Genomic DNA, 26,645 nt, shown 5'->3' with positions numbered 1-26,645 from the left:
TAAATAGCTTTTGCTATATTAGCCAAGATTTTCAGGGGGAAAGAGAAAGAGAGAGAGAGAGAGAGAGAGAGAGAGAGAGAGAGAGAGAGACCGTCAGAGATAGACGCAGACGCAGAGAACACATACAGATATTCATAAAACCTGTCCCATGCAGTTCTACATGGCAAAAAGTCACATGATCTGCCCCGCAAACCACAGATCAGCGAAAGCCAGGGGTGTGATTCAGGTCACATTCATTGGCCTGAGAACCAATGTTAAGGTCACGGAGTAAACCAAGATGGCCATGTCGGCTCCAGAAAAAGCTTGAGTCCACCATTTCTCTGCCCTTTCGCTTTATCCAGGCTACCAACTAGACTGGGTGATGCCTGCCCTTATCCAAGAGCTCCCTTTGCTCTACGCGGTCCATCAGTTCAAATGCTAGTCCCATCTGAAAACACCCTCGCAGACACGGAATGGATGTCTTACCAGCTGCTTGGGCCTCAGTTGTCCAAACAAGTTGACACTATCATAGGGTCACCCTTTGTCACCTGTACGTTTCTTCTTAAACCAAACTTAATCTCTGAATAATGACAGCAATTCTGCCTAGCATGATCCAACTATCCTACAGACAGAAAAAAAAGCTCTAATCTTTCCTCCCAGAAAAGACACGCTCCTTGAATGATGCTAACTTTTGATAGCTCATAATTTAAATGCTATGGCACAAAATTGCAATACTTAAATGCCGATTGGCATAAAGCTAACCCACCTCTTGTTGCACGATAAGCCATTAGGAGAGGAAAATAAACAAAAGCATTTGTTTATGACATGTGTACACAAACGTGTGTTTATAACAAAAGAATCTTGAAGAGGAACTACTCTTGATCATCACCTTCATTTCTGTAACTAGAGGCAGGATGGTAGATAGAATTCACAACCATCTTCTACTACCTAGTCTGTATTTCCTTTGCCCGCAGCAAGTGCTTCACCTGATTTGGGTTGTGTTTTTTATTGGCCTTGGTCACTGGGCATGGTTATCCAAAGAAACACAGGTAAGAAATTTCTTGGACGCTCTTTTTGCCTCCATTGTAGAACAGTAGTCTGATTTAACCTTAAATAGTTTGACTAGTTCACGCCAGCAAACTCTTCTTTTGTTGTTACAGAGACCTGAGAAGTACAAAGTGTCTGAGTGCAGGCTTAACTTGCAGTTCAGTGTGTTCCTCGTTGAGTCTTATGGTAGAAGTGTTCCTCAATCTGGAACACAATTCTCTCCAGGCTAGTAGAGTGAAAAATGTCAGCAACTCGAGCAAGAATTCTGCTAGTGGTCACCAGTGAACATTTTTACTTTCTGTTTTCAGGATGGATCTCGGCTAATAAACAGTACCACTTATTGGATATTGATTCAGAACACATACAGCCTTCTAGAGAACCTGACCCCAGACCAACAGGTACTGTGACCAAATCCTTAATGCAGTGATTTCATCAAGCCAGCTGCTCCCATGTGGAGCGTGTGGGGAAGCTGGGTCTTTTGCCACACTTCTTAGAATGCGAACTGGGTTTCCTGATAACAAGCAGTGGTACACGAAATACTCTAACACGACAGCTTTGTGAGTTTACGGCTGATAGTTTCAGTTGATTGAAAGTGTGGGGGCCAAATCCATTATTAATGGGAAACAGCTGCAATTCACAAAGGTTCATCAGAATTTGGGGGTTCAGTTTTGTCAAGGTTTTCCCACATATCCCTACCACAACTGGCAGGGTCCCACTATTTCCAACCAGTGCATTCATTCTTTACCAGAGACACCTATGAGACCTGGAATTTCAGTTCCTTTATCACCAGACAATCACAGGATGAGGTTCTGCATTTGCTTTTCCACCATTTAAGCCCTCCAGACAAGAAACAAGACAAGAAACCCCTTCAGAACACACCTAGAAGCTTCTAGATGTCCCTATGAAGCACCTTGTCTGAAAAACTAAGCCTGGTTCAATTCACTGCTTTGTCGAGGAACAGTTAGTAGGCACAATGGACCAACATGACCACAGTTACTAAATTCTAAAAATACTCAAAGGTGCTGTGTTAACAATGGTCAACTTGACAGTATCTAGGCCGAACTAGGAGACAAGCCTCTGGGAATGCCTGTGAGGGGTTTCTTTCAGGTTAGGATACACGGCATGGGAAGAGCCACCCTGAATGTGGGTGGAACCATTCCTTGGACTGGGGATCTTAGACTGAATCAACGGGAGAAAATAGTGGACCAGTGGGTCAGTTGGTAAAGCACCTGTTTTACAAAGCCCAAAACACAAGCAAGAGACGAAAGCAAGAAGAAAGAGAACCCACAGTGGGGGAAGAGCAGACTGCAGTTGCTTACCAAGAACTAGAATTTCATTTGGGCATCTCTAACATTCATATAGGAACACACATTCATAAACAAGCAGGAACATACCTGAGCATGTCACTTTAAGATTATAGATCACATATTCAAAGAGGAAGGATAGTTGACAGATTTGGGGGTGCTCAATTTGAGGTCTTGTATAAAAAAGAAAGATGTGATAGAAGCAGTACACACTTATATCCCTAGCCCGTGGGAAGCTGAGGCAGAAGGATAGCAGATTTGAGGTGAGCCTGGGCCAAGGAAAGAAAAAGACAATGATAGACAGGAAGGCTTCTGCGCATGCTCTGTTCTATCGTGTAGGGTCCTGAGCATGCTCTGTTCTTACCATGCAGTCTTTAAAAGAATGAGTCAAAGCAGTTCATTAACACTGGCAGATTCTTTGTAAGTTTCACCAAAAAATTTTAGTTGAAACAGAAAGCACAGCTTTGAGGATGCATTAATCCAAGTGTTTGCCCTGGTGGTGCCCACCTCGTTAATTCAATTTTTTGCCACGATGGTGCCCGCCTCACTTAGTGACCACATCTCCTTCCAAGGCAGTGATTACGCGTATCTTGTGGAGATACAGTCCACTTGCCCCCGGGCTATCTGCTAGGGGAAACAGGTACTCATTCATATCTTTAAATATGATTAGATTCAAGAGCCAATTCCAGAAACTGCAAAAGCAACTCAGAAAAAAAATTCTTAAAATTCTGTTAATGTAGAACCACTCCCGGTGCTAACATTTCTATTAGTCAGGATTCTCCAGTATTATAGATGTGTGAAAGAGAGAGAGAGAGAGGGGGGGGGGGAGGGGGAGGGGGGGAGAGGGAGACAGGGAGAGAGTCTGGAAGACTGAGAACTAAAAACACTAACTGCTGAGAGGAGGAAGAAACGCGGTCATTCGCAGCCAGAGAGCGGTCTCACCATTCCCGACAGTTGCGTTGGATGTTGCTCACCCACTCTGCCTACGAACATCTCCTTTTCCTAGCTTGTAAATTGAAATGTTCATGTCTTCTGCAAATCTTCTCACAGACACACCCACCAAAATAATGCTTTCTCAGCTTTCTGGGCATGCTATAGCCCAGTCTATATGGCTCATGAAATTAGCCCCATACGCCCCTTCTCCAACATGAGGGTTAGGGGTTTTAGGCCACCATTGTTAAAGGGTACCCAACTGTTCCCATGTGGTCCCCTCAACTCAGATATCATAACGTTGCTGAAGATATATGCAAAAATATCTATTTTTAAAATGCCAAATTGCAGACATCTGAACAAGGGCTATGGCCATCGTGATGCCTTCCTACGTCCAAGCTGGACCCTGCCACACTTTGTCCCGCTGTGGCTACAGCAATTGTATGTTTCCAAGACACTCGAGCAGTTAAGTGCTTGATAAATGATTTTTCTCAAGATGTGAAAGCTGAAAATCTGAGGAATGAAACAGAGGGTTATCTGCTGAATGAGCTTTAGAACAATGGCCTGGCCAGCAAGCGCCACTCTGCACGGCCCAGCAAGCACACAGAGGAGCAGACAGTGAAGATGAGCAAGGGATGAGACGCTCGGGACCAGGGCCACAGCACCATATTCTCCAGTTCCAAGATGTCCTACTACAAAAGGAAAAACGATAAAATCCTAAACCCAAGAACCGCATTGGAAAAACATTAACCAACACAAAGGACTAGGAACTCATGAAGCAGAAAGAGCGAAACTACTTTAGGCGCCAAACCGAAGTGAAGGTGTTTATCTAAAAACATTAATTAGCAAGCCAAACATAGGTTCATGAACGGAGCTCTTAAGAAAGTAGAGAAGGCTGCAGGAGTTAGAGAAGGGGTAAATGTCAAACCATTTCCTCAGTAGAGCAATGAGGGAATTGCTTGCTTAGGGGCAGATCATATGGAAAATCGTGATTCACTGCTCAGAGAGGGGGAACCTTCCAAAGAATGAATGGCACCGTTAGAGAAAGTGAGGCTCCATAAATCACGGGGATTGGGAGTATTGATCTGCAGGCTCTCGTAGATGAAGACATGGAGCTGAGTGCTGACCTGACTGTATAACAGTTCTTCAGAAGCAGCCGGAGGTTTGCTGAGCTAACACGGGAGTCTTGCCGGTGCAGCTCACCCTTCTGAGCTGGCTCTTCGGGAATTCTGCACACTTCCTCATTGAAAGTCAGGAGCCTTCAACACTCCGGTCACTCTGTAAACCCAACCCATCCTCTACTCTGAGCTCCAGTGGTGCAGCTTCCAAGCTTCTCCAGACACCTCTGGTGCCTTGGTCACAGCTCAGAGGACACACGATTGCCCCAGTGCCCTCACCACCACAGCAAATCAGAAAGAAAATGGAAAAGCAAGCCAGAAACTCATCTAAAAGGCAGGACCCTGCAGGGTACTGTCTTGTTTGTGGTACAGGCATCACAATACGGTTGGTAAGCTGGGAAAGATGCCTGGAGTCATGAAGACATCTTTTTTATAAAGAGAGCCATCTTATTGCAATGTCCATTAAATAGGAACTTGGATGCATTAAAAATTAATAGAAAATCATATCAATAATGAATGTGTGGCGTTGTGCAAAACAATCGTACACTAACCCCAGGTTAGAGAGTGCGTGGTGAAATGGGTGCTACAGGCTGTGTGACTTTCTTCTCACTCTAAGGAGAACAGGAAATGAGCGAGACAGAGCAAAAGCAAAGCGAGACGGAGTGAGCCACTGGAAGGACGCTGAGCCATGCTGCGGCCTGCACTGATGAGCGCACACTGTGCGCAGGGGTCTGCTCCTGTTGATCTGTTCTCAGAATGGACATGTGGCCCTGGGTCTCTGAGCTTAGATTATAGTTGATCCAAATCCTTTGGATCAGCCCAGTTTCCTGTGAGTAACAGACCACCTCGGGCTGCCAGCAAAGCCCGTTGGGTCAGGCACTGTGGAACCACAGAGGGTCGAATGAAGTTAGGGATCAAGAACAAGGTAGAGTTTGCCAAACACCTACCTCCACCTTGTCCTCATCTTTCCCGCCAAGCTTGCTTTTGATGTCCAAAGAACAGTTTGTACTCCAGCCATCTCTACACTCCTGAGGTTATTTCTGAAAATTTGATAGTTTCCTGTTTTCTTTCTTCTCTTCCTGTGAATATCCAATTACACAGTTATCACACACACACACACACAGAGGTAAAGAGATAGAAAGAGAGAGATTATATACACAGAGAGAGAAATACAGACACACACACCGAGAGAGAGAGAGAGGGAGAGAGAGAGAGAGAGAGAGAGAGAGAGAGAGAGAGAGAGAGAGAGAGAGAGATACACACATACATAGCGGATACATTTTGCCTTGCAAAGTTTTATAAGGTATGTTGGCTCCACAAGAGAAGCAAAACATAAAACGGCCATTCCCTGGCAAAGCAAGAGCCTGGTGACACAGGTGGTGGGCAGACATTCCCAGCCTGCTTCTCTACTTGGTTCCTTTGATGCAGTTCATTTGTGTTCTACAGGATTTTCATGGTAATGAAATCTGTACTCAAAAATCAAGCCTTCGCAAGTAGAGCCACCTCGGGACTTTTCTGTGCAGTGTAGCTGTGTGTGTGACAGGATCTGTTTCCGTGTGTGTGTGAGCATGTGCGTTAGGAGGAAGGGATGTTACTCTCTGGGTGCTTCCAAAGCTGATCCCGAAGGATAAAATAAGATATGGCTATAATTTAATGAGATACTAAACTGCCTTACCTAAGAGCGTTCTTGTGCTTGCCCCCTGGTATAAAGAGCTGGGGTAATAACTCTATTTAGTGCTTTGATTTCCTTTCCCCTGAATCGCTAGTGGAAAGTCAAAGATGCTGATTTACAAACAGAGGTTTCTTCTGGACTATTTTTAGAACATTGCTGCACCAGATTTATGGGAGGGGGACTCCAGTCACTTTTGAGCCGAGTAGCATTTCACTGCATAATAATGAAGTACTAATTGCTCTTTGTCATCACTTTTTATGCAAATTGCCCTGGAGCATTTGCCCGATATGCATTTTACATTTTAACAAAGAAAGTGCAGTCTTGATGAACAAGAATCCTATACCCAAGCAAAAATAAAAACATCAGCTCTAAAATCGACTGTTTAAGGTACAATCTAAGGAGATACATTGTTCCATCTTTATGGTCTCATTATTTGGTCTACTTGACCAATAGGGTTCCTTCAAACCCAAAATAATGGTTTATGTGTTAAGCAAAAAAATAAATATACAAAATTTTTGTACAAAACCTGAACATTTTGCTTCTCACACAGCATTGTTTACATAGCAGAATTTAAACAGGCCAGGTTAAAACGTAGATTGCTGAGGGACTGAATTGTGCAAAAGTTCAAGTTCTTTTAGAGGCTTCACTAGCAGAGCCTAGAAACTTGCCTCAGAAAGTGTGTCCTCATTCCAGTCTGGATGCCATCGCTGGCTACTATCAAACGACAGCAAGAGACACGGGACTGAAACTTGGGGAACTTCAGAGAGAAACTAAACTCCAAACCCAGCCTTCGCGGTTATCATGAAGATGCGTTTGTCAAGGTAAGAGGCTAGGACATATTTTATTTAACAGTCTGTTAGCTTGATCTATACCATCTAAATATTTAAACATAAGCTATGTGGGCCCCCATTTGCACAGTGCCCTGTGCCTCCCTGAAGTTAGGCTAATCCTTCGAACCGCTCCCCACTTCCAACTCACAAGTGTCAATGGGATGTTCCTTCTAAACATGCGGTAAAGCCCCAAGACCAGCACCTCTGCTTTTCAGGAAATCCACACTTTGAAAACAGAAAAATCCAGAGTGTAATTTCTTTTTCCTGAACAGGTGCTGTTCTGGGAAGCAGTGAAGACGTCCCGCAGATGTGCCATGTAGAAATGACCTTTCTAGCATGCTGTTTCTGAAGACATATCTCCCAGGAATGACTATTGCTACAGGAGAAACCTGTACGGTTCCAGGCTTCAAAGCCATTTTCAGCTTAGTAGTCATCCAAGCTCCTTCTTCAAGGCCTGATGTGGAAGGTGTGATCTACCTGCTCCTTCGAGCCCGCCTCCCGCTCCAGAACAGCCTGTACCTTGAGTTGTTGGATCAGTGTGGGCTGGGAGATTGGCACTCCTGGTCCCAGACCCCCTCCATTAGACAGCCTGATTAGGGGATGAAATAGCGGCAACCATGAGCTTCTGGGCCCAGGAAATGCACTGTGAAGGGCGTAATGAATTACTTATGCCGTGCAGTGTGCGTATAAATCATATTAAAGCATGCTGAACAGTACATTATCATGCTTCTATTTTGCATTACAAAAGTAACTAATGTAAGCTGCAAAGTGTACTTTTAATCCATTATTCATTTCTAAAAGTAGTCAGACCATGATTCAAGTGCTGTAAAAAGCTACCAGTATAAGCAAATATGCTTTTCAATTCATGAGGTTGAAATAAGCACGGTTTTCAAATCGATTTTAAATTGCGAAGTATTTATCAAAAACTTATATTAAATCTTTGCATTCCTCGTTCAGGAGCAGGAATTATGACAAGCCATAACTTTTTCCCTCAAAGAGGTTATTGTTTTCAAACCCAGAAAGCCACGCCATTCCTTTCATCCTGTGTGAGTCTCTGTTGGCTTTATGTCACTCTTGCTGTTTACACTGGATCAAATATCTATTTTTAGTGACCTTTCTCATGTGGGCTCAGCTTGGCCTACTCTGGTTTTCTACTATGTCTGCTTCAGTGTGCTCAGTGTCTCTCCCAACATGTTTGCCTAGTGCTGGAGCAAGAACTTGGGGTGAGCTTCCTGAGCACCCCACTACACTGTTCTTTAGAGGCCCGGGTAGTCCCTGCTCAAGAGGTGGGAGCCATGGTGGCAAGGCTGATCTAAACTAACACAAAAGCAGCACAAGCTAAAGGTGACAAGCAAAATAAATGCTGCAGGCTCTCCTGCAAAGGGCCGAACTCCTTAATGTTTGTCATAAAAACTGACAAAAGTCCGACACCCTGATAGAAGCTGAACAGCAGGTGTATGCAGAAAAACTTTGAGGGAATAGGAGCAGACCTAAAACAGGAAACGGCGTGTCACCTCGTTCAGATGAGAGTGGTTCAAATTAAGGCCACGTGACACAGCACTGCCCACACATCAAAACATAGTTGTGCTGACGAGGCTGTGGGAAATATCCCTTAATAATTCTAGCAGGACAACTAATGAGAGCTTAGCCCCTGGATGGCCACAGGACACTCCGGATCCATGCTAATGTTTTGACCTCTAACACCGTTGCTGGGAGTGCACCTCAGATGGATGTGCACTTATGAAATGATGTGTGTGCAAGTTGTCAAGATGAGACTGAAATGTCCCCACCAGCCATGCTGATGGCTTGGTCTCGAGTCGGGGGTCATCTCAGGAGGTAGTAGGGACTTCCTGGGAAGCCTTGTCACTGGCCTCTTTTTCTTCCCCATGAGCAGCACACCTTCGTTTCATGACAACCTCTGTCAAGGTGCTGTTCCTTACCGCAGGCCCACAGAGACAGAGGCAGCCGAGCCCTCTGAAACCCTGAGCCAGAATGAACCCTTTCTTACTGTGGGTTGTTCTCTCAGGCATTCATTACGGTAATGAAAGCTAAACACAAAGGCCACCCACAGCAGAATCGTGTGTAACAGCCAAAGTTTGAATACCACTCAGGTACCTATCAATAGGTATAGAGTTTAACATCATGCCATGTGCCTATTTGGCATGAATATTTGGTTGAACATTATACTGGGTGTTGACAGAAGAGGTAAACATCTAAATAGGTCAATGTTTGCATAAAGCAAGCTGGTCTCTGTAGTGGGGCTGTGAGGCAGGGGCTTTATCCAGACTGTTGAAGGTCTGGCTGTCTCTCCTCAAAAAGAAAGAACTTCTCTGGCCAGTGCTCTGTGAACAGGGCCTTGGAGTTTTTCTCCTGTCTTCTGATCTGAGCAGAATCACTGATATTCCATGGGTTCCAAGGATGCTGGCCTCCAGAACAGAGCTGCCCTTCCTCCTGTCCTTGACCTCCAGCATGTAGACATTTTAGCTCAGCACATCTTAGAAGTCTCACGCCTCCACAGATATGCGCTCCTATCCTAAAGCTCTTTTGTGTGTTCATCCCCTGACTTTGTCTCGGAAGAACTTGGATGGATACAGCAGGGAGCTGATGAAGAAAACCCAGCAGACGCACAATGAATAGTACTTTGCCGTGAAAAAGCAGATGGAGGAGACTCTTGTTCACCGAGGTGGAAAGATCTTCAGGATGTGATTAATAGCTGTAAGGCAGAGAGAAGGACATACTGTTTGCTAACCTTTGTATAAACAGGAAAGAGGATAGCATTATACATTTGTAGTTGAATATATCTGCACTAGGAAACTATTTATATTTTTTGAAATTCAAATACAATTACATCATTTTCCCTTTTCTGTTCCTCCAAATCTTTCCCATGTGCCCTCTCTCAGATTCCAGGCCTCTATTTTTACATTGTTATTATATATATATGGTGATTTGAATGTGCTTGGCCCCCATAAGCTTATAGGAAGTGGCACTATTAGGAGGTGTGGCTTTGTTGGAAGAAGTGTATCATTATAGGGGCAGGTTTCCAGGTTTCCTCTGCTTAGGATACTGCCCAGTGTTTCAGTCAACTTCCTGTTGCCTACAAGATGTAGGACTCTCAGCTCCATGTCTGCCTGCATGCTGCCATGCTTCCTGCCATGATGATAATGGACTGGATCCCTGAAACTGTCAATCAGTCACCCCAATTAAATATTTTCCTTCTAAGGGTTGCTGTGGTCATGGTGCCTCTTTCCCCTGACAGATGGATGTGCACATGCACTTATGAAATGAATGCATGCACAAATTTATTATCACGAGACTGTGAAATGTCTCCGCAAGTCATGCTGATGGCTTGGTCTCTAGTTGGTGGTCATCTCAGGAGGTAGTGGAAACTTTCAGGGAAACCTTGTCACAGGCCTCTTATTTCTCCCCACTGAGCAGATAGAACCCCTAACTAAGACAGAAATATATTCCTAAATGTATACATAAAGCTTACTCAGTCAGTATAATGCTACTTGTGTGTATATGATTATAGATCTGTCCACTTCATATTGGATAACCGATGAGGGGCTCTCCCCTTGGGAGGACAATTTCTCCCATCCTGGGCTTCCTTAGTTGCCTGTGGTTCTTCATCTAGAGTTGTGGTCCCATGACATTCCTTCCTTCCGTGTTAGCATGTCTGTCAGTGTTATCCTTGCTCAGGTCTTGTTTAGGCAGCCATATTGATGAGACTTCATGGGTGTAGCTTCTCTTACATTTCTAGGAGACTCAGCCGCACAGGCAAGTTCTTGTTCCTCTGACTCTTACACTCTTTCCACCCCATCTTCCACTCTGATCCCTGAGCCTTAGGTACAAAAGTTGTATCCGTTGAGACTGGACACCTCATGGCCACTTGTTCTTTGCATTGTGATCAGGTGTGATTTTCTGTGGAGATCTCTGTCCATGGCAAGGAGACATTTCTTTGAAGAAGGATGAGACTTATTCTCGTCTGCAGGTACAAGGATAAATATTTAGAATATAGTTAGGGATTGTGCTAATTTAGTAAATTAGTGATTGCAGGTTCTTCAAGATCCATGATTTCCTCGCCCTGGGAAACTGGCTAGGTTTCCAGTACAAGGCATAGTTTTCCTTCTGTTGAGCAGACCTGAAGTCTAATTAGAGAGCTGCTGGTTACTACCAATGCGCATGCCACCTTTGCACCCTTAGGGATACTGCCTTATGTCCATGATATACCCGTATGAAAATGTCATAACAAAATGCATTGTTTGTGCAATGAATCTAAGCTATTTAAAATTTAAAAGCAAATAAGGACATTGAAAATAGATACAAAAATATAAAAATAAAAATACCTACCAAAGGTCAGTGTAGACTAGGAAAGAACTTTCTACATAAGTATTTTTCCCAGTTTGTTTATTCTAAATTATATAAATATATTATTACAATTTAAAATTTAAAAAGAAAGACTTGGTAGAAGACACCTATAATCTTAGCAATCGGGAGACTGAGGCAGGAGGATCATTAGTTCAAAGCCAGCCTGAACAACATAGCAAGACCCTGTCTCAAATGGTACATAAAAAATAAATTAATTTAGAATTTTAGGTAAATAACAGTATTAACATATCACTTTAATATTTTGTGGTACGTCTAACTCTCTGAATTTTTTCTTTTAGAACTTGTTTTACATTTTTGAGAACTTCATATATAATCACTGCATCTTCATCACCCTCACCCCCCAACTCCTCCCACCCCCAAAATTCATTATTTCTTCTTTAGTTATTATTGTTGCATATATACATAACATGTGTGAACACATGTCTGTATAATCTACTGAGTCCATTTACCTTTGCTCATCTCTACATGTCCATAACTGACTACTTGGTACTGGACAATCTAGCCGGGAGGAGGAAGACTTGCCCTCTCTCAACAGCCATGGACTTCCTGTAGTTCATCTCTAGGCTGGGACCTTGGCAGGTCAGCTGGTGCTGTCGGTGTACTGAGTTTGCTCAGGGAACCACACACTGAGATTTCATGGGTGCAGCATCCTTGTCATGTCCAGAGGACACTGTCTCACCGCAGATGTTCCGGGCTTCTGGCTTTCACCATCTTTCCACTCCTTCTGCGGCTTCCCCTGAGCCGTAGGGGTAGCAGTTGCCTCACAAATGACCCCCCAAGTCAGTTGTTCACTGATTGTAGCCAGTTGTCGGTCTCTTTAGTGCTCCCCATCTGTTGTGAAATGGGGCTTCTTTGGTGAGGGGTCAGAGCTACACTTCTAAGGACACAAGAGTAAATATTTAGATTAGTTAGAAATTCTATCGGTTTAGGAAAATGGCAGTAGGGGGCTTTCCTCCCAGGTCTGTGACCTCCCCAGCGGTGGGTAGTTGGCTAGATTTACAGTACCAGGCCTGAATTCACTTCTGTTGAGCGAGCTTTAAGTCTAATTGGATAGCTCTTCATCACCCACAACATAAAAGTGCCACTAGTATTTAAAAAATACACACATACTATCTAGGCGTATGTGTACATGTATATAAATAATTGAAATGAAATAATACCACTTGGGGTGATAACTACTTCACACACACACACACACACACCAAGAGTCCTAGACTCTCACAAGTCAGGCATGGGAAGCCTCTGTCTGAATTGCCGGGCAAATGCGGGCTAGGGGGGCATGGCCGGGTGTCTAAGCAACTCCCAAAATAATACAGAACATTGCCATTGCCTGCCTCCCAGGGCTGGAAGGTAAAACCCTGTTGTTGAAGCTACCACACAGTCCAGACACCAGCCTTCAAGAAATTGAGCTGGAACTGACCTGGGACACCTCCTTTCTGAGGATTAACTCTCACAGAATTGGGGGGGGGGCATGTAAACTGCAAAGGGATATTAGAAACCATAGGCTTACCCAGTTATAAAACCTATGGGCCACAGTAATGGCTGGATGGGCAAAGATATCCATAGTGATCCATGGCTTCCCATCAAAACTTATGGACCACAGTAATGGCTGGATGAGAGGGGTATCCATAGTGGTCCATGGCTTCCCATCAAGACTTATGGACCACAGTAATGGTTGAATGGGCAAAGATATCACAGTGCTCCATGGCTTCTCATCAAAATCTATGAACCTTGGTAATGACCAAATGACCCACTTATCTGTTATCAAAATAGAAGGCAAAGCTTTGCCTGGCCTGGCATCTCTGCTCTGCCACCCGGCATCACCACGCACTGCCACGAATGCAAGGGAAACTGAGAGAACAGTAAAGTTGTCACCTTTAGTGCTGAGGGCATAGAAGGGCTCTTTGGTAGAGCATTTACTAAGCCAGCCAAACCCTGGGCTCCATCCCTAAGGCCACCAAAAAGAAAAGGCCCCTGGAGTGTCTCTCACTCCTTTAGGATACTGTAACCATGTAACCTTTCTAATCTGAAGGTAGCAGTTTTACATCTCCTTCCAGAAAGACTGAAATACTTCCTACTTCAAACTAGTTTTTTGTTCTTTGAAACTAAAGAATCTATATTTCTCATTTTAAGACAACAGTTCCTATGGGAACAAAATATCAGTTTCTCTTAGCAACCGCTGCAGCTTTTCCCAACGTTGATAAACTTGCGGTTTCAACACAAAACTACTTTCGGTAAGTGCTTATTGCTGCCATCACAGAAATAAAAACTGAAAGTCCTAAGCAGGACACAAAATTGCATCATATAAATTATGAAAACTATGTAATAATAACCTAGGAATAAAACAAAACAAAAAGACTTCAAAGAAACAACTTAAAACAGTAAAGCCTTCTTTCTGTCTGTTTTCTAAATGTTTGTTTTCTGAGTAACTAGCAGTACAGAGAAAGAAAACGGGAGACTGCAGCTAGGTGGAGGGGGATGGGCGTGCTGTGCACTGCAGGAAAGGCTGGTCTGCCTGTGGGAGAGCACTAGCAACAGCCAGCACCAGCTTCACACCCATCTCTGTAGGAGCCAAATGTGTACCCACTGGTCCCTGCTCTTCCCATGAAAAAATGACGAACAAGTTTATTCTAAATGATACCATTCCACAGTCCTTTACTTTTAGTTTCCCTGTTATCACATGCAATGTGTTGACTCAGTATTGAAGCCAACCACTGGAAAGCATGGGGCGGGGAAGAATAACTACATGAAATTTTCAAGGACAGGTGCCTAAAACTTAAGCCTTACACTTAAGGCCCAAGGAACATCACAGAAGAGCGGAGGAAAGTCTGTAAGAGTCAGGGGGACTCTTAGACAGTATCTTAAGACATCAGCTTTGAGACAGACTCTTCTAGAACCAGAAGAAAATATGAAGTGGGCAGAGGTGCAAGGATGGGGTAGATGTGGGAAGAGTTGAGGGAAGGAGTGGAGAATAAATGTGATCAAGACACATTGTAAGAAATTCTCAAAGAATCAATCAAACTATTATATTATTAAAGCAAAAGGTTTGGGTCACAGCCTCATTTGTCCAGCAGTGTCTAAGCTGCTACCCATGCTTCTGCATTTTCTCCACAGTCGAGAGCTCCTGCAATGCCATATTCTGTTCTCAAGTGTTGGAGTCTTGGGGATCATCTGACAAAGAAAGCATTTAGCTCAAGATGAGGAGTCTTCAGTGCCAATGGCAGCGCTGGAATTGGGACCGTCTGCGTCCTCCAGTATTGGCCTTATTCATCTCACACTGCTCACCTTGTTGTTAGTCTTTGCTGTGGGTTCCGTCCCTGTTTTTCACATCTTTGAGACGTCATTCTGTACCATCTGTGCCACTCTGTGTGACTCATCTCTGAAGCATAATCGACTCCCTCACGTGAGCCGTCTGACTCTCAGAACGTGCATGTTCCCCATCTTGCTGGAAGCTTGCCTCTCATTCCCTGACAGAAGCAATGCTTGCTTTGGCGTCTGCCACGGTGGCAGATCTTCCTCTGATGATAGGGAAGCTATCACTGAAACAGAAAGACAGACAAAGAGCAATTCCTGGATTATTATGTTTAACAGTCATATTTAAAAGTCAACGCACCTAGGCAGACGCGGTGTGTGTCTGTGATCTTAGCACTCACAGGGCTGAGATAGAAAGAACAGTGTGACAGTATGGATATTCTCTCTCTCTCTCTCTCTCTCTCTCTCTCTCTCTCTCTCTCTCTCTCTCTCACACACACACACACACACACACACACACGTCAGCATCCTATGTGTGGATAAATCAAAAAAGAAAACCAGCAGGCTTTGGCCGAGACCATTCTTTGGTGAAAATGAACTCAGACCCACTGGTAAGCAAATGTGAAGTCATAATCGCACATTGCTTCCTAATAACAAACAGCATTTCACAATTCAGAACAGCGGCATCTTTTTAAGATGGTTACTATGAGAACCAGATCTTAACGTATGGCCAGGAGAAGGTAGACCAGTGACCAGAGAATGCTGAGTTTTGATGTGAGCCTCGAGAGAGAGACACATTCATATGGTGGTGCATTGTCCAGCCATGCATTTCTTTAAACACACTGTGGGTTAAGAGAACAGGGGTGAGCAAACCAGGATGCAGAGAGCATGAAGCAGAGCATCATGGAGTACATTTCAAAGGTTGTCTCACCTTTCGGAAGATTGCTTCCATAAATAGACTCTGCAGTGATATCCCAGCTACGTTCTGGACGCCAGTGGCTCTGCTGCTGCTGATCTCATCCTTGGTCTGGCTGCTGTGTGTTCACTCTGAGAGAGCACACTAAGTTGTGAACCTCTGACCTCTACCCTACCCTTTATAATACACTGTATTTAGAGGGGGAAAATCCTTCCTAAATACTCACTAAATGTGTATACAACCTTTTGTAATTATTAAGGTGCTATCTACGTTTTCTGATGGCATGTTAGAAGCCTGAGGTGAAGGAGGGGAAAAGAGGAACAGGACAAAACCCACCTCTAAAATCTCAAGAATGAAACCAACCCCATGAGGCAAGAATGAAGAACTAAGCCAGAATACAATGTAGCAGTTTGTCAATAAAATGTTGTGACCATCTGGTGACATCATTGTTAGGGTAATAGCAGAACTATTACAATTAGTCTCCTTCTAAAAGAGGACAGATCAGATTCATGACATGAGCAATGTGGTTTTCCCCAGGATTGTTTCTTCACTGCTCAGGGAGGTAGCGTGAAGTTACAAATGCCAGGGTTTAAGTACCAAGTGGGCCAATTTTACCTACATAGCACTGGGCATATTAACCTATCTGACCCTTAATTTGTTCATCTGTACAAGAGTGATAATAAGATCTACCCTGTAAAGTTGTTATGAAAATTAAGCAAATAACACACTTGATGTTCCAGGCTACTGCCCAGATCAATGGCAGGAGCAGCAATTATTATTATTAGTCCAAAACATGAGATTTCGGGGGGGGGGTGTTTTTCATTTGGAATCACTTAAATCTATTTAAAAGCAAACTTGAATGTTTTGGTAAAGCTATTTCTTTCTACAGGTCACAGGAAAAACATTCAGGAGCCGTGAGCATCGCCTGCATCTGAGAGACTATGACTCTTGGGAGATTATGACTGCTGAGCCTTATAGATTTTAGTAGAGCGTGAGGCATGAGGCTGCAAGCTCCTAATGGGTGCTGTGGGATGATGCACAAATCCTGAGCAGTTAATACAACCCCCAGATGTACTTGGCCTTCAGTTTCCTTTACCACAGCTGCCTAAAAAGGAGTTACCGCCCTTGACCTGGGGAGCAGAGCCACCCACAGAGCAGTCCATTGGGAGACTTTTTTAACTTGAAAGTGTTTCTGAGCAAGTTCTGGCTTTACTTTCCCACCCAAATCAAAATGCAAGGATCAAGTTGTATTTAGACAGGGTTAGGGTCTAGATTTTGATTTCTGGATGTTGAAGCGTTAAGGTTTATTCCACTATACACCTTGGTTAGCATCAAATAGGTCGGTACCCACAGAAAGTGTTGTTAATATAAATAGGAACATATTTATATAAAATTCCTTTTTAAAATAACCTGGAGCCCACCTGAAGCCCTCAAGCCCAAAGAAGCTCAGAATGGAGAAGTCACAGCCATCTTCATGTGCCTGGCTGTTTTGACCATCCCCATGTGCCTAGCTGTTTTGACTGTCCCCGTGTGCCTGGCTGTTTTGACTGTCCCCATGTGCCCGGCTGCTTAGATAGCTGAGACTTTCTGAACTGGAACAGAATTCAAGCTGTCCAAGTTTGTCATTCACATTTGGTAAATGAAACTAGTATTGTTTTTAATTTCATTTCCTTTTTTATTGAAAAAAAATCTGTTATTTGCTTTTCTAAATTACACTAAAGTCTAAGTTTACTGTCTTGGTGCTGACTCTGCCTGTTTGCACAGGATAAAACACAAACTATTTCTAAAAGTAGTATGGTCCAGGTGTCCGCTGTGACCATGAAAGCTGCCCAAGGAGCAGAAAACAGTTACTTGGTGCTTCTAGACATTGACCCACAGTCTGCTTCTGAGCTGGAAGAGAACAGTAGGAGTTTCATCTCCGTTTTACAGGGGGAAATTGTTGGGAAGCTGAATTACTCTTTGATTCCAGCAAACACTCAATGCTAACGTTTCCTGGTTTCTAACCTTGGCTCTGTTGTCGATGGTCTCTCTCAGCCCTAGGAAGCCTTTGTGATTCAGTTTCTCCATCACAACACAGCAGTACCACATGTACTCTTTGTTCCCCACTGTTGATGCATCCTTGAACACTTGTGTGAACTCAGTGCTGGAGAATAAAATCACAAACTTCGAATATATTAGAGGAGTATTTTCCGAAATTTCCAGATGAATCGTTTTGTCAAAGGAAGAATTCTGTGTATTTTATTTTAAAAGAATGCTCAGCGCTGATCAGTTAAGAGTTCATATTGCTCTTGCAGAGGACCAGAAGTCAGTCCCCAAAACCCTGGTCAGGTGACCCACAACTATTTGTAACTCCACCTCTAGAGGATCATCTTCTGACCTTCAAGAAGGAAACTTGCACTCATGTGCACGTAGCTTCTCTCTCTGTCTCTTTCATGAGAGGATTAAAAGTAAAATAAATAGAAATTAGGCTTTTAGTATTATTGTGATGGTAAAATTTGTCCAAGTGACCAGATTTGAAACCATTAGAAGTCATACCTCCCGGTGTGGCTGTCAGAGACAGTGTCCAGAAAGGTTGAGGGAAGAGCCGTCCTGAATGTGGGTGGCACCGTCCTGCTGCACTGAATAGAGAGAAAAAAGGAGGCTGAGTGCCAGCATCCGTCTCTCTGTTTGCTGACTTCAGACATGATGTGACCGGCCATCTGAGGTCTTGCCCAGATACTGTGATGCACTACCCCCTCTCAGACCGTGACCCCAACTCTCCCATAACTTAAGTCGCCTCTGTCTGATCATTTATCATGGCACTGGGAAAAGCATCTTATGTTGAGTCTCTCCTTTTAACCTGGGGCACGGTTTAAAAGGGAGTGTATGGTGATTTTGCAGGTGTGGTTGGGGGTGGGTCTGGAAGTTTCACGAGTCTTGTTCCTTGGTCCTTGTTCAGCATCTTGTTGCAATGTTAAGGTAGGAGCACGTGGGTGAGAAGGGGGCAAAGAGAGCTGGGCTCATGCAGGATAGTTGTTCAGATATTAAAATCACCCTACGTTGTTGGGGGTGGGGCAGATGGCAGGCCAGGGAGGAGGAAGAGCTTGGGTAGGGAAGTTCAGTAGAAATGATAGGGAGCTTGGCATGGCCATGAGGCTAAAGGAAAAGTGTGATGGGCACATGGTGGTGAAGGGGTGGCCACAGACAGCAGAGGACATGGCAAGGCAAGAGTCTGCTGTGTGAGAACAGATCTGGGTGGTGAGGATGGAGGTGCAGACCCTGCGCCATCCAGGAGGAGAATGTACAGTCTGCACTGAGGTAAGGTCTGGGGAAATGGTGGTAGTGGCCAGGTTTAAAGGTAGAATCAGTAGGTATGGCTGAAAGATGGAAGCAGGGGAGGAAGGAGAGTGAAGACTCCGGGGTCATTCCTAGTGTGAGCGCGAGGACACGGTGACTCCCGAGTGTGAGCGCGAGGACGCGGTGACTCCCGAGTGTGAGCGCGAGGACACGGTGACTCCCGAGTGTGAGCGCGAGGACACGGTGACTCCTAGTGTGAGCGTGAGGACACGGTGACTCCTAGTGTGAGCGCGAGGACACGGTGACTCCCGAGTGTGAGCGTGAGGACACGGTGACTCCCGAGTGTGAGCGTGAGGACAGGGTGACTCCCGAGTGTGAGCGTGAGGACAGGGTGACTCCCGAGTGTGAGCGTGAGGACACGGTGACTCCTAGTGTGAGCGTGAGGACACGGTGACTCCTAGTGTGAGCGCGAGGACACGGTGACTCGCGAGTGTGAGCGCGAGGACACGGTGACTCCCGAGTGTGAGCGCGAGGAGGTGACTCCCGAGTGTGAGCGTGAGGACACGGTGACTCCCGAGTGTGAGCGTGAGGACACGGTGACTCGCGAGTGTGAGCGCGAGGACACGGTGACTCCCGAGTGTGAGCGCGAGGACACGGTGACTCCCAGTGTGAGCGTGAGGACACGGTGACTCCCGAGTGTGAGCGTGAGGACACGGTGACTCCCGAGTGTGAGCGCGAGGACACGGTGACTCCCGAGTGTGAGCGCGAGGACACGGTGACTCCTAGTGTGAGCGCGAGGACACGGTGACTCCTAGTGTGAGCGTGAGGACACGGTGACTCCTAGTGTGAGCGTGAGGACACGGTGACTCCCGAGTGTGAGCGTGAGGACACGGTGACTCCCGAGTGTGAGCGCGAGGACACGGTGACTCCCGAGTGTGAGCGCGAGGACACGGTGACTCCTAGTGTGAGCGCGAGGACACGGTGACTCCCGAGTGTGAGCGTGAGGACACGGTGACTCCCGAGTGTGAGCGCGAGGACACGGTGACTCCCGAGTGTGAGCGTGAGGACACGGTGACTCCTAGTGTGAGCGTGAGGACACGGTGACTCCTAGTGTGAGCGCGAGGACACGGTGACTCGCGAGTGTGAGCGCGAGGACACGGTGACTCCCGAGTGTGAGCGCGAGGAGGTGACTCCCGAGTGTGAGCGTGAGGACACGGTGACTCCCGAGTGTGAGCGTGAGGACACGGTGACTCGCGAGTGTGAGCGCGAGGACACGGTGACTCCCGAGTGTGAGCGCGAGGACACGGTGACTCCCAGTGTGAGCGTGAGGACACGGTGACTCCCGAGTGTGAGCGTGAGGACACGGTGACTCCCGAGTGTGAGCGCGAGGACACGGTGACTCCCGAGTGTGAGCGCGAGGACACGGTGACTCCTAGTGTGAGCGCGAGGACACGGTGACTCCTAGTGTGAGCGTGAGGACACGGTGACTCCTAGTGTGAGCGTGAGGACACGGTGACTCCCGAGTGTGAGCGTGAGGACACGGTGACTCCCGAGTGTGAGCGCGAGGACACGGTGACTCCCGAGTGTGAGCGCGAGGACACGGTGACTCCTAGTGTGAGCGCGAGGACACGGTGACTCCCGAGTGTGAGCGTGAGGACACGGTGACTCCCGAGTGTGAGCGCGAGGACACGGTGACTCCCGAGTGTGAGCGTGAGGACACGGTGACTCCTAGTGTGAGCGTGAGGACACGGTGACTCCTAGTGTGAGCGTGAGGACACGGTGACTCCCGAGTGTGAGCGCGAGGACACGGTGACTCCCGAGTGTGAGCGCGAGGACACGGTGACTCCCGAGTGTGAGCGCGAGGAGGTGACTCCCGAGTGTGAGCGTGAGGACACGGTGACTCCCGAGTGTGAGCGTGAGGACACGGTGACTCGCGAGTGTGAGCGCGAGGACACGGTGACTCCCGAGTGTGAGCGCGAGGACACGGTGACTCCCAGTGTGAGCGTGAGGACACGGTGACTCCCGAGTGTGAGCGTGAGGACACGGTGACTCCCGAGTGTGAGCGCGAGGACACGGTGACTCCCGAGTGTGAGCGCGAGGACACGGTGACTCCTAGTGTGAGCGCGAGGACACGGTGACTCCTAGTGTGAGCGTGAGGACACGGTGACTCCTAGTGTGAGCGTGAGGACACGGTGACTCCCGAGTGTGAGCGTGAGGACACGGTGACTCCCGAGTGTGAGCGCGAGGACACGGTGACTCCCGAGTGTGAGCGCGAGGACACGGTGACTCCTAGTGTGAGCGCGAGGACACGGTGACTCCCGAGTGTGAGCGTGAGGACACGGTGACTCCCGAGTGTGAGCGCGAGGACACGGTGACTCCCGAGTGTGAGCGTGAGGACACGGTGACTCCTAGTGTGAGCGTGAGGACACGGTGACTCCTAGTGTGAGCGCGAGGACACGGTGACTCGCGAGTGTGAGCGCGAGGACACGGTGACTCCCGAGTGTGAGCGCGAGGAGGTGACTCCCGAGTGTGAGCGTGAGGACACGGTGACTCCCGAGTGTGAGCGTGAGGACACGGTGACTCGCGAGTGTGAGCGCGAGGACACGGTGACTCCCGAGTGTGAGCGCGAGGACACGGTGACTCCCAGTGTGAGCGTGAGGACACGGTGACTCCCGAGTGTGAGCGTGAGGACACGGTGACTCCCGAGTGTGAGCGCGAGGACACGGTGACTCCCGAGTGTGAGCGCGAGGACACGGTGACTCCTAGTGTGAGCGCGAGGACACGGTGACTCCTAGTGTGAGCGTGAGGACACGGTGACTCCTAGTGTGAGCGTGAGGACACGGTGACTCCCGAGTGTGAGCGTGAGGACACGGTGACTCCCGAGTGTGAGCGCGAGGACACGGTGACTCCCGAGTGTGAGCGCGAGGACACGGTGACTCCTAGTGTGAGCGCGAGGACACGGTGACTCCCGAGTGTGAGCGTGAGGACACGGTGACTCCCGAGTGTGAGCGCGAGGACACGGTGACTCCCGAGTGTGAGCGTGAGGACACGGTGACTCCTAGTGTGAGCGTGAGGACACGGTGACTCCTAGTGTGAGCGTGAGGACACGGTGACTCCCGAGTGTGAGCGCGAGGACACGGTGACTCCCGAGTGTGAGCGTGAGGACACGGTGACTCCTAGTGTGAGCGTGAAGACACGGTGACTCCTAGTGTGAGCGCGAGGACACGGTGACTCCTAGTGTGAGCGCGAGGACACGGTGACTCCTAGTGTGAGCGCGAGGACACGGTGACTCCTAGTGTGAGCGCGAGGACACGGTGACTCCTAGTGTGAGCGTGAGGACACGGTGACTCCTAGTGTGAGCGCGAGGACACGGTGACTCCTAGTGTGAGCGTGAGGACACGGTGACTCCTAGTGTGAGCGTGAGGACACGGTGACTCCTAGTGTGAGCGCGAGGACACGGTGACTCCTAGTGTGAGCGTGAGGACACTGTGACTCCTAGTGTGAGCGTGAGGACACGGTGACTCCTAGTGTGAGCGTGAGGACACGGTGACTCCTAGTGTGAGCGCGAGGACACGGTGACTCCCGAGTGTGAGCGTGAGGACACGGTGACTCCTAGTGTGAGCGTGAGGACACGGTGACTCCTAGTGTGAGCGTGAGGACACGGTGACTCCTAGTGTGAGCGTGAGGACACGGTGACTCCTAGTGTGAGCGTGAGGACACGGTGACTCCTAGTGTGAGCGTGAGGACACTGTGACTCCTAGTGTGAGCGTGAGGACACTGTGACTCCTAGTGTGAGCGTGAGGACACGGTGACTCCCGAGTGTGAGCATGAGGACACGGTGACTCCCGAGTGTGAGCGCGAGGACACGGTGACTCCTAGTGTGAGCGCGAGGACACGGTGACTCCTAGTGTGAGCGTGAGGACACGGTGACTCCTAGTGTGAGCATGAGGACACGGTGACTCCTAGTGTGAGCGTGAGGACACGGTGACTCCTAGTGTGAGCGTGAGGACACGGTGACTCCTAGTGTGAGCGTGAGGACACGGTGACTCCTAGTGTGAGCGCGAGGACACGGTGACTCCTAGTGTGAGCGCGAGGACACGGTGACTCCCGAGTGTGAGCGTGAGGACACGGTGACTCCTAGTGTGAGCGTGAGGACACTGTGACTCCTAGTGTGAGCGTGAGGACACGGTGACTCCCGAGTGTGAGCATGAGGACACGGTGACTCCCGAGTGTGAGCGCGAGGACACGGTGACTCCTAGTGTGAGCGCGAGGACACGGTGACTCCTAGTGTGAGCGTGAGGACACGGTGACTCCCGAGTGTGAGCGCGAGGACACGGTGACTACTAGTGTGAGCGTGAGGACACGGTGACTCCTAGTGTGAGCATGAGGACAGGGTGACTCCTAGTGTGAGCGTGAGGACACGGTGACTCCCGAGTGTGAGCGTGAGGACAGGGTGACTCCCGAGTGTGAGCGCGAGGACACGGTGACTCCCGAGTGTGAGCGCGAGGACACGGTGACTCCCGAGTGTGAGCGCGAGGACACGGTGACTCCCGAGTGTGAGCGCGAGGACACGGTGACTCCCGAGTGTGAGCGCGAGGACACGGTGACTCCCAGTGTGAGCGCGAGGACACGGTGACTCCCGAGTGTGAGCGTGAGGACACGGTGACTCTCTCTTTGCCTGTTTTCCAGCAGAACAGCACCTCAGTGATGCAAGGCCTCCACAGTATGGTTCAGCACTTCCCTCTCTCCCGCTCTGCTTTACCTCCTGAATTCTAGATCCCTCATTTATAGTCCTGGAATGCACTGAACCCATTCCTTCTTCTTCCTCAGTTCTGAAGCAGGAGGATTGGATTTTTTAAGGGTATCCTGTCTCCCTTCCTATTGGAGCCCATCCTCAAATCATCGCCAGGAGAGTCATCAGCTCTCTTTATTTTCTGTCCAAACCATTTCCATTAGTGACATCACCTGGCCAGACCCTGTTGGCATCTTCTCCCTCCACCCTGGGCCAATTTCCACGTTTATTTTCCTGAAGGAAGAAATCTCAGTATTTCACACCACTGTTCAAAAATGACCAACGCCTCCGTATTAGTGACGACATCAAATGCAAACACAAGGGCTGGGATTCAAGGTTGTCTGTCTCAAAACACTGGCCAGAGTGAGAAGTACTACAGAAGAGGCAAGATGCCGCAACTGCTGGAGACTGGGAGGAAGGGAATGGACACCCGTTTGCTGTGGGATAATGTTCCTGTACACTGTAAAGATTTGTCACTCATATTAGTTTCATAAAATACTGCTTGGTCAGTAGCCAGGCAGGAAGTGTAGGCAGAGCGACCATACTAGGAGAGTTCTGGGAAGAGGAAAGGCAGAGATGCAGTCGTCATCCAGACACAGAGGAAGCAAGTTGAGAATGCCTCACTGAGAAAAGATACTAAGCCACATGGCTAAACATAGTCAAGAATTATGGGCTAATTTAAGTTGTAAGCGCTAGTTAATAATAAACCTGAGCTAATAGACCAAACAGTTTATAATTAATATATGCCTCTGTGTGTTTCTTTGAGACTGACCAACTGTGGGACTGAACACGACAGAAACTTCTGTCTATACCCGCTGGATATGAGCATACTGAATATGGGGACTGTCCCTGGTACATGAAGATCTCTTTCAGAATGCCTCCAACAGAGGTCCCATCCCATCAGAATCAGATACAGGAGAGGACCTGAAGGTGAACACAGGATGTTTTTACATGCTTAAACTACCCCCCTTTCCTTTAAGACTGGAATGTGTCAGACCTGGGTTCCTTCCATGGCATGACCTACAATCCAGTGGTACCAAACAGAGGCTTCCCCAAGAGTGTGAGCTATGAGCCTGGGGAAGAAAGTGAAATCTCCCCACAGGGTGTAGAGAACCCACGAGCCCATAGCTGCCTGTACCACTTCGTTTGGGAATCCCGAGCTCCTCTTTGGGAACAACACCACCAAAGAGGAAAATGAAACAACACCAAAAAGAGCATTACCATTTGCAGCCCATGGAAGGGAGGACAGGACACTGCACTAACTGTCCTTATCACTATGAACCAATGTTGCTTCTCACCCAAGCCTGCCATTTGTGCAAAAGCAGTCTGTGTCCGGTGCCATTCAGCCTAGCCTCGTGCCTCTACTCGAGCCAGAGAGGGCCTCTGTGGTTTGTTTACACCTCCCTCCTCAGAGAGGGTCTGCGAGCCTTGGATCCTCTCTGTACCCGAACTCTGGGAAGCTCCATGACAATGTCAGTGTTATCATATTGCCACCCACTTTCCCAATGGTTTGTTTCAGCCCCATGTAGAACTATCTATAGAAAATGTGTGTGTGTGTGTGTGTGTGTGTGTGAAAGCCGTGTTCCTCAAAGCACATCCACCTTCTTTTCTGCATATGGAGTCTCTCACTGGGACTGTGATCTCTGAATTACACTAGTCTGACTGTCCAGGAAGTCCCAGGTATCCCTCTGCCTCCAGTTCCCCAGTACTGAGATTATAAGCAAGTGCCATCACACCAATCCATGGGTACTGAGGATCAGACTCAGAGCTCCAAGCTTGTGTGCCAAGTACTTTAGTGACTGAACCATCTCCCTATCTCCTCAGCCTACATATATCATTTTGAAACTTCTTCAACACAAAATGTGACACCATCGTACCACAGAGGTGGTTACAAAGATGTAAAGCGTCACCTCATTTATTCATATGAAAAGCAGGAACACTGTGCTGCTCAGGTACCACTCTACAAGGTCTGGACTAGCTGACATTTCTGCAATGGGATAATAAAGACTATCTATTCATCATGAGACTCATGAACGGCTTTGAGTTGCTCATGGTTTTGAAGAAACTAATAATAGACCAAAGAGTTTTGTTACATTCCTTTCTACATCCGGCCAGCTTCTCCCTGTGCCTTCCTTGAGTGAACACAGGAGGCTGTTGGATATACTGGCTCTCTCATGCCATTACTGTTAACTGTTTTAGAATACTAAATGTGACATTCATGGCCTAGTGGCATTAATGCACCTTTCAAAAGTGCCCGGTTTTTTTCCTTGAAAGTAATTTCAGCAGTGATAGGCTACCACTGGGTAATTTCTGATAAGCAATTAGCACATATCAAATCAAGACATATTATCCAAGGCTTTGTGCTGCCACTGCAGATATAGCAGGGGTTAGCCATTAAAAACATCAGTGAAAACTTCTGCTATTATTATGGAAACAGTGGGCAATATTCAAATGGAGACAACTGAACCATTTAAACAAATGTATTTTTAATCATAAAATGTCACTCCTCTTCAGACCCGTGTTTCCTATTAATGTGCTGTAGACAATGTTAATAAGATTGGGGTGGCCTTCGAAGAGCAGCTGAAGTCTCGTTGTGAAGGACAGCGATGGAGAACACAGCAGTGCGGGACTGTGGAGCATCATTGATGGGATGAGACTTGACAGGACCTAAGCCAACTGTCCAAGCAACAAAGACACAAGCTGAGATGACAATGCAAAGTGGCTCCTAACCCCCCACACCTTCCATACTCCGGGAGAAACAAAAGAGCAAGCTTAGAAATGTTGTACTTGTGGTGGTGATGGCGGTGGTGGTGGGGAGTGGGTGTTCCGAGTTGCTATTTCACAGACAGCTCATTCGTGAAGTATGGATGGATCTGAAATATCATTGTGTCTACCCATCATGACACCCTAAAGAGAAACTATCACATCCAGTGGGCACTAAGGTGTGTTCCCATCACCGCCATCAGCTGGGTGACAGTTGACAGCCGAGGCATCCAGTCCCTACTTGACTAGCCGACTGCTACAAACTGGCCCTCTTCTGTGAACTGAACTGAGAAAGAGATAGTGAATAGTAGAAACTGAAGCTGAAAAAGGGGTGCGGAGCCAGCCTGACAAGTCAGCCTTCAAAAGAACTCGGGGCCACT

Source organism: Microtus pennsylvanicus, chromosome 5 (genome assembly GCF_037038515.1).
Source record: "Microtus pennsylvanicus isolate mMicPen1 chromosome 5, mMicPen1.hap1, whole genome shotgun sequence".
Classification (NCBI taxonomy): Eukaryota; Metazoa; Chordata; class Mammalia; order Rodentia; family Cricetidae; genus Microtus; species Microtus pennsylvanicus.
This window is presented reverse-complemented; position numbering follows the sequence as displayed.